Source organism: Triticum aestivum, chromosome 3B (assembly GCF_018294505.1).
Source record: "Triticum aestivum cultivar Chinese Spring chromosome 3B, IWGSC CS RefSeq v2.1, whole genome shotgun sequence".
Lineage (NCBI taxonomy): Eukaryota > Viridiplantae > Streptophyta > Magnoliopsida > Poales > Poaceae > Triticum > Triticum aestivum.
The window spans coordinates 744,276,780-744,285,804 of record NC_057801.1 but is presented as its reverse complement, the minus strand read 5'-3'; the positions used below and the strand labels follow the sequence as shown (position 1 = coordinate 744,285,804).

The following is a 9,025-nucleotide window of genomic DNA, read 5'->3' as shown; positions in this document are numbered from 1 at the left end:
GGAGATTCAGTCTGAAACTATGAATTAGTCGTCGCTAGAAACTCAGACTAGGAAGCCCTGCATATTGCAATTTGGTAAACAGAGAAGAAGTGGTTCAGAGATAGTGTGTGTGTTCACATGTCTCAATACTAAGGATAACACATGAAGATAAGTACATTAACTACTAACTAATCACAAAGATATTAGCATCAAGCCATCTTGCACCACTGAGCCAGCGAATGGCAGATGCCAAACACAAATACTCATTGTAAGTATATCTCGAATTTGATCATAAAATTGACATGAATAATAACCTGTATAGGGACTCCCTAAAAAGATATACACAGTAAATTTTGTTATCACTTTGTTTGAGAAAAGTACAAGCTGTGGTGGGCTAAAAATTAAGAACAAATAAAACCAGCAAAGAGCATGGGAATAAACAGACCAACCCCCACATTCCAATAATTCAAACAGTCAGCAGTCAAATGTGTGTGCGTGTGCATGTAAATGTACCAAGGTTCTCCAAAACTATGGTGCATTTAAACTATGAGATCATTTGGTCCGCACATTTAGATCATTTAACACACAGAAAAGAAAAATAACAGAGGACTGCATATGAATGTATGTGTCGTTTCCAGGATAAGTTGGCACTGAGAATGCCACCAATCAGGATATACCACACAACAGAGAATAGCTTGTAGTGTCCGAGACTAATTGCCATGAGGAACACAAATCATCCTCAGGAATTGGTAATGAACGCACATCAATCAAAACAAAGAACAAAAAAACAAATGGAATTTGTGTTGTCCCTGCAAGTGCCATATACCAGAGCATCATTGCGAAATGGTTAGTAAGCTCTGTAGAATTTGTGTTGTCCACAAGGAATAACTTTGGTCTGCCATTGCTGAAGCAAAACCCATGGCTCTTGGGTAATTAGCAGCAAACAATACATATCAGTACAAGGCTAGGCAAGATAATAAAGACTTGGAAAAAGATAGCAGAGTTTAAAAAATGATACATGCCCTTGAGGAGAGGGCAGTGGCAAGCGCGACCATGAACATAGCAAAATTAGAGAAAAACTATCTATAAATGCCCTAAATGGCAAGCAAAATCCATCTTGCTATACCAGTTTTAAACTCCAGACTACCCAACAAAGATGCAATTGCCTCAGACAATGCATTCACCTCTAAGGCACGGCAAAAGCATGTCAATGAGGTAAACTTCAGTCCCAATTCTACGAACTAAAAGTTTCAATTCTAGGAACTACACACGTGAAGCAAATATGTACATAGTTCAACTTATGTCACAAATAAGTACAACAAGCAATTAACAGCCACAAAACAGATATTAACCACCTCATTCTACAAAAGCTAATCACGAATCTCAGGAATTAACACGGTCCCGAGCGTATGTTATAGTACTACCCTTCGGATCCAGCAGACAAAGGAACTAGCAGATCAGCCACAACGATAAATTAAACAACAGTGACAAAAAGATCCATACCCTTGGAGTTGCGCAGCGTCTTGAGGACGGTCTTGTAGCCGAGCGTGTACTTGCCGCTCTTCATCACCAGCTGCATCTTGTAGCCGAGCCTGGCATAGTTTGTTCAAATGATCTCATATTGTGCACAAGGGTGCATATTGGAATGGCAAACAATGTTGCCTAAGGAAGTTTTCATTTTCTTTGGACGAAAAAACCATTTTTCATTTTCCGAGTGCCCAAAAGGAGATTTTTTTGTGAAGGACCTCCCAAATTATTGTTGCAAAATTGGACCAAATCAATTTTCTAAAATACTAGGACATATTTAATGCACAATTGACAAAATGGTTGGGTGCAAAAATTTTTGATCCACCTCTCGTGAAAAAGACAAATTTCCGCCGATTCAGGTGGAAGCGGGTCAAATTTGAACTGCAGCTGCCTCATAGTTTGCTATTTATTTTTTCCAAAAATCATTTCTAGTTACATAAGTACCTATTCAATCATAAATACATGGTTTGGTGGCGATACGTCGAGGTTTGGGCGGTGGCCGAGGGCCCCAACTCTAGAGCACGTAAACTCGCATGCCCGCCGCGTGGTCACCGCGTGACCGTGGCGTTGCCATGTGTTCTGGGTGGCCTAGGTATGTCTAGTGGGTTGGGCACTCCCCAGGTAGGTGCTAGGAAGAAAATCACAACATAAGATTCTCACGAGGAGACCGATCGATGCTCAAACATGAATAAGCAGCCAAGTGTTTGATTTGCGGTACGGGAAATGCACATTGCTAATGGGCATGAGTTTTGGCTGAGGATGATCAGTTACTAAGAAGACCGTCTTCACAAATTTTCACCTCAAAAGGAGGAGCCTAGGTGGTACTTGCTTTACAAAGTACCACACTGGACATAAATACGAATGTTGAAGCTCGGCTCAAAATAATGAATGGATTGAGCTGGCATTTGGTGGAGGATGATTATTTGGGCATAGGAAAGCACTGTAGAAATGGATACTATTTGGACATGCCAAAGTGGTACTTCCTTCACAAAGTGCTGCTCTGAACAGAATAGGAAAATGAATATTTTCGAATTATTTTTGAACTAGGCAAGGAATGTTTTTGACATATTTGATGAAGATATGATCCAAAACATTTATGAGATTTTTTGGGAATTTTGGGAATAACAGAAATATAGGTTGTTTCACAACCTAGGGCAAAAACTGCCACATGGACATGACACATAGGCAAAACTGATGAGATGGCGCCTAGTCATCACAACCCACCACAATCTACAAGGCTATGACCATCTATATTGGTCATTAACAACTAGAAATAAGGTAGCGGACTAGCATTGTTTGCTTTGTGACCATTTCGTGTAAGGAAATTACGACCTTTCTGACCAAAATGGTCGCAATGATTTAGGGTTTGGAGCCCCCCGAACAGCTTTTGACCAATTGGTCTGAAATGGTCATAGATCTATGACCAATTCTTCCAGGGTCACTGATAGAAGGTCACTAGTTGACATATTTCTTGTAGTGGATCGATGGCTGTTAACTGAACCCGATCGAGCAATTCGTTCGCTACTGATGCTAACTGAAGCCGGTCGATGTTGCATCTGGATGAAAAGTGAGCGTTGCGAGGGGGTTTGGATGAACAATGAGCGGTGGGGGCAGATGAACAGGACCCCGTGGCATTGCCTCTGGATGAACAGGACCCCGATTGATCGAGTCGGTTGGGGCTGGATGAACAGGACACCGTGGAGGGCTGGATGAACAGGACGACCCCGTGGAGGGCTGGATGAACAATAGACGGTGGAGGGATGGATGAACAGTAGCCCGTGGAGGGGTGGTTGAACAGTAGCCAGTGGAGTAGCGCGCGGTGAAGGCTGGATAAATAGGAGCACGTGGAGGCTGGAGGAGGTCGACGGTGGATGAACAGTAGCCCGTGGAGGCTAGAGGAGGTCGACGGTGGAGATGAACAGTATCCCGTGGAGTCCTGTTTTGCGGTACGCCACACCCCTCTCAATGAACAGGACCCCGTTTCGAACGTAGCACTCCAGTACAAGTCCGTTTCGTCTGTTTTGCGGTACGCCACACCCCTCCCGATCAACAGGACCTCGTTTCAACCATAATAGGTCCAACACAAGTCCGTTTCCTCCGTTTTGCGGTACGCCAGACCCCTCCCGATGAACACGATCCCGTTTCGAACGTGGCCGGTCGAACACAAGGCTGTTTCCTCCGTTCTGCGGTACGCCAGGCCTCGTTTCCATCCGTTGTTCCATCCAAGCCCTCCCGGTGAACACGACGACGCATTTCGTTCCGACCCAGCCGGTTGGCTCCCCATGAACACGACGACGACGCTGTTTCTCCATTCCGACCCAGCCATGTACACGAGCCCTGGCCATACGTATGTGCGAGTAGGTGTTCGAGACCCCGCCCGTATGTACGTACGTGGTTGTATTTTCTTTCTTGCACACTGGCCGCTGTACGTACATGTACATTCTACGTGTGCGCCTCTACTACGACACGTGCGCGCCTCTACATCCACTAGTATGTACGTACACGTTCGCAACTAGAATGACAACGCTACGTACGCTTCGACCAGGTGGGTCCCGACTGTCAGGCACTTCCTTGCCTGTGAAGATGTAGCTGGTGGGTCCCAGCAGTCAGGGGGGTGAATCGTTTTTTTGTGAAATACGATGGCCTGTTTGGTGGGTCCCTGCTGTCAGGTGTAGGAATAATTATTTTGCGCGTAATAAGGAGGCACTTCCTTGCGGTCGTCGTGGACTCAGCTGTCAGCCTCTCCACGTATAGTACTCCGATGGAAGTCGTTCCTTGACCACGTTGACCACGCCGCGCGGAGAGCACCAGGACGGTGGACAACGGCGAGGCCTCGGAAGGGGACGACACGGAGCCGGTGCAGACGCGATAGTGGAAGCCCGCGCGCAGAGGAGTACAAGGGTTCACTGGTTCTGCTATTGTGTGAGGCTGCCGTCGCCGCAGAATTACAGGGGGTGTGGGTGAGTAGAGGGATGGCCTGGCCAGCGGTCGGAGTAGTAGGGGGCGGTGAGGCCTCCGCGGCATCACAACCGACCACGGGAGGCAGGAGCACGCGGCACGACTGGCGCTGGTTTGGGCGGCTGGAGCAAGAAGACCAGAAGTTAAAGAATCACTATGGGCGTTGGATGAACATCGTACGGTAACAGGAGCTAGAATCGTTCATATTGACTAAGTTGACAAAGCCCTCCATCCCTGTCAACTTGGTAGGCCCACAAGTCAGCCTCCTACTATGCTGGGTTCCAGCTGGCAGGGGGAGTATTCATTTTTGTGTGCGTAAAAGGAGGCACTTCCTTGCCTGCGAAGATAGCTGGTGGGTCCGACCTGTCAGTGGGGGACACATTTTTTTCACGAAATACAGAGGCCCTTCCGGTGGGTCCCGGATGTCAGGTAGAGGAATCATTATTTTGCGCGTAATAAGGAGGCATTTCCTTATGCACAACCATGGACCCAGCTGCCAGCCTCTCCATGCACAGTCTACTTCCGATGGTGTCGTTCGTTGATGAAGTTGACCACGCCCCGCCGAGCGCATCCAAGGTGGTGGACGACGGCATGGCCCCGGACAGCAACGAGCCGGAGATGGGAAGACGCGGGATTAGAGTCGCAGACGGAGAGGTGTACGAGGATTAACTGGTTCTAGTGCGGTGTGGTTTGGCAGTCGATGGAGAAGAACAAGAGGTGTGGAGGGGTGGAGGGATGGCCTGGCCAACAGTGGAGTAGCGCTTCATAGCGAAGCATGCTAAGTAGAGCTGCTAGCAGCAGGAGGCGGGAGGTGGTCCCGGCAGCGCTGGAGGAAGAAGTCGAGAGATTGAAGATGGATGCCGATCGTTGGATGTAAATCCAATGGCTAACATGTCACAATCATTTGTTGACTAAATTGACAACGACTTGCGTTGGCTTCGACCTATTGGCCCACATTTCAGCCTCCAAAAATGTGGCACGTATTCAATCCATTTTTTCAGAATTTACAGTCTTTTTTTGCGCGGTAGAATTTACAGTCAATTTGATCTTTTTTTTGAATTACAGTCCATTAGCTGGGCTGGGTGAACAAATAATGTAGCGTCCATGCATCCCATTTATTTTATTTCCTAAAATATTACAGGCCATTTGCACTTTCTCGAAATACACGATTTTGCTGGGCTGATTGTAATTATAATGTTGGATTGGGCCAGCAATGTTATCAAAAAATAAAAAGGGGCTGAGCATTTTGTTATAAATATATTTAAATAATAAGTGATATTATTACATTCGTCCTTAAATCTTATCAAACTTTTGTATACAATCACTTTGATTTTTGTGCCAAAACAATCCAGGATTTTATTGTTAAGAAATTATTTTTATAAGTTAATAAGATGTGGGATATTGTTTTCTTACATATGTAAGTATCTATTAAATATATGATGATAATAAAAATAATATATAATAACACATAAAATAATTTAAATATATATAATATAATTATAAGGGAAACATAAGTTGGACCTGGCGTTTCTATTCTTATATAGAAAAATAGAACAGACCTCTGCGTTTTCTTTAAAAAATACATAAATTGGGCTGCCGATGTTTCAGGAAAAATAAAACCTCGGATGGGAAGGTCCATAGGACGGTTGATACATGACGACCCTCAAGAAAATACAAATAGGCCTATGGACCTCCCATCCGAGGTCGTGGGCTGCGCATGTTAAAAATGAAAGCCTAGACGGAGCAGCCCAAAACCCAGCTGATACTTGCTGCCCCAGTGATAATAAGTGATACCTGCCAGCTCCCCGGCTTCATTTTGAGTTTATCTCCTATAGTAACTATGTTGAAGCACCTAAAAAATGTAACTATGTTGACAAATCCGTGGGCCCCAATGTCAGTATAGCATTAGGAGGAAGTATTTTTTCGATGAGTCACTTGCTTGCGTACGACCATAGACCTGGTGGGTCCCGACTGTCCGCCTCTCCACGTATAGTCCTCTCTAGATTCCTCTCGTTTGTTCAGCATGTTCACAATGGCAGACAACGGCGTCACGGCGAGCACACAAAGGCACAGGAGGGGATCCGACCACCTGAGGAAGTGCCTTATTATTAACGAAACTACTGAACTAGCCTAGTGGACAAGTGATAGTACCTTACAACTATTCCGCCCGGGTTCGATTCCACCTGTGCAAGGAAAATATCTCCAAATTTTTTGCCTCTGCCTTTATTAACATGTGGGTCCCTATTGTCATCTATGCACACCACGTCCAACAATTGCCAAAACTTCGTCCCTCGTTTTCTCTATGTTTCGCACACTCGACATTGTGTGGGCATTTTGACTGTGCATCATATGAAGATGCGCTATGAATGAATGTTGATCAGCATGATGTTAACTGGCTGGTAGTTCCATTTTCGACCATGAATAAAACTTCCAACATGATGTTAACCCTATTTGAAAAGTCCGTGTTAATATAAATGCTCTGCCTCTGAAAGTTGCAGTTCTTATCTGAAACTGAACTTACAGTTTCTTATCTGAAATTGAAACTTGCAGTTTCTTCTCTAAGAATCACATTGTCTGCACTTTTATACTCCTATGAAACTACGTTTTTTAAGTTCTAAAAATAGATCTCTAGAATTCATAAAATACTTCATATGCTCAATATGAAATTCAAAAGACATTCATATCTAAAAGTACTCTCAAAATACACAACACAAAACACAATTCACAATATGCAAATACTGACAACCCTAAGCTCCTCCTGACAATTCACAACCTGCCCGACTATTGGGCTGGGGGGTAGTCCCCTCCTATTCCTCGGTGGCAGACAGCCGCCCCATGAGACGATGTGAACGGTGCGGGAGAGGATGGCCGGGAAGCGTCATCAGGCCAACTGATTTTCTCCTCTTGCAGTTGGGTTTGGTCGACGAAGACTCCATCGGCTCGCTCTGGCAGGACACCCTCACAAACGGCACCCTGTAGATGCTCGATCCTTAATCTCTGGTGGATGCTCCATCTGGGATCGATACTCCCACCACCGCTCCCTCACGATCGGATTCGGTGAATCCGTTTGCTCCATGGCCTAGAGGAGCAGCTCTATGTACTCCCGCGCGACTCCATCCAGGAGTATCGCTGCCTTTTCACTCTGTTGCAGATATTTGGTCATGGATGTCGCCGTCGCCGCTAGCTGGTCCTTGTTTCAAACTAAGACTGTATCTCCAACATCCTAGCTAGCCTCACAGGTTCGCTGTCTGCGATCCTCACGTTTCGGTTGTACTCCTCCATCGATCTACTTCTCCACAACACCTTCACTCGGCGGCGGTGGTTTTTGAATGGAAGAGGAGCGGAGCAGCGCTGGTTTTGGATTAGAACGGGAGAGGAGCGACACTGGTTTTGGACTGGAACAGGAGATGAGGGGCGGTGGTTTTGAAATGGAAGAGGAGAGGAGCGGCACTGGATTTAGATTAGAACAGAAGAGGAGCAGCGGTGGTTTAAGAGGAGAAGAGCGGAAGAGCGGCACTGGTCTTGGAAGTATTTTTTTGTTGTTTTGCGTATTTTGGGTCAAAGTTTGACCACGTACTGTATTTGATAAGCAAAATGTGAATGCATGTCACCAAAAATTATATCGTTTGGTTCGTATCTGAATGTACTTTCAAATTATATTATTTTTGCAACGTATAACATATATTTTATGTGTGAAAATTGTGGTCAATTATGACCCAGAATAAAAGGGATACTAGTTAATGTGGGGTCGCTTTCTTAATTGAAGGGTAAATTGATTTTGATTTTGATCCTGTCACAGCGCGCCGGCCCTCTCGTCCAATCGTAAATCGCTGCCGCACGCTCCTCTCCCTCTTTTCCATTGCAAAACCACCTCCTCTCCTCTCCATCACCTCCGTTCCAAAACCACCGTCTCGTCTCTCCCTCTTCTGATCTTCTCCATTGCTAAACCACCTCCTCTCCTCTCCATCATCTCCATTCCAAAACCACTGCCTCACCTCTCCCTCTTCTCTATTGCAAGACCACCGTCTATTCTCCCATCTTCCAAAGCTAGCACCGGACCACTCAGAAGGACATCTATGGAGAGGATGCATCAGCGAATCAGGCAGATCGCATGCGGCGACTAGGCAAAGTTAGCCAGGTTGAAGGAGATCCTTACTTGGTTTGACAATGAGTGGGATATTTCGAGGACGGTGCGGGCCATGTGGCAATGTATGCGAAAGAGCGAGACGGCGGTGATGAGGGCGACGATGTACATGTACTCCTCGGCGGCAGTCACGCCGCAGTCCTCCAAGTTCATCGAGTATCTCCTCTGGGCGATGGAGCAGACAGATTCGCCCGAGGCGGCAGTCAGGCGGAGGTGGTGGGCGTACAGGTCGAATGTCGAGCACCTAGAGGATAACGAATCGATCGAGTATGGTGCGCCAGCCGGAGCCATAGGAGTATTCGTTCTACCAACGCAAGAGGAGGCCAGATGGCGCGACGTCGCTTCCCCGCCGTTCTTCACAGTTCCCTCGACGCTCGCCTCATTTCAATGGCGGCGGTAGGGTTTAAGGTAAGCTTC

At 46.2% G+C, this 9,025-nt stretch overlaps 1 non-coding gene across 1 annotated transcript; it reads right to left on the bottom strand.

The window, feature by feature from the left end:
• Nucleotides 1-596: 596 nt before the first annotated feature.
• LOC123073182 (small nucleolar RNA snoR80) lies at nt 597-730 on the bottom strand. The gene has a single exon (XR_006435635.1). It is a non-coding gene; the product is annotated as a small nucleolar RNA snoR80 (small nucleolar RNA).
• Nucleotides 731-9,025: the final 8,295 nt, after the last annotated feature.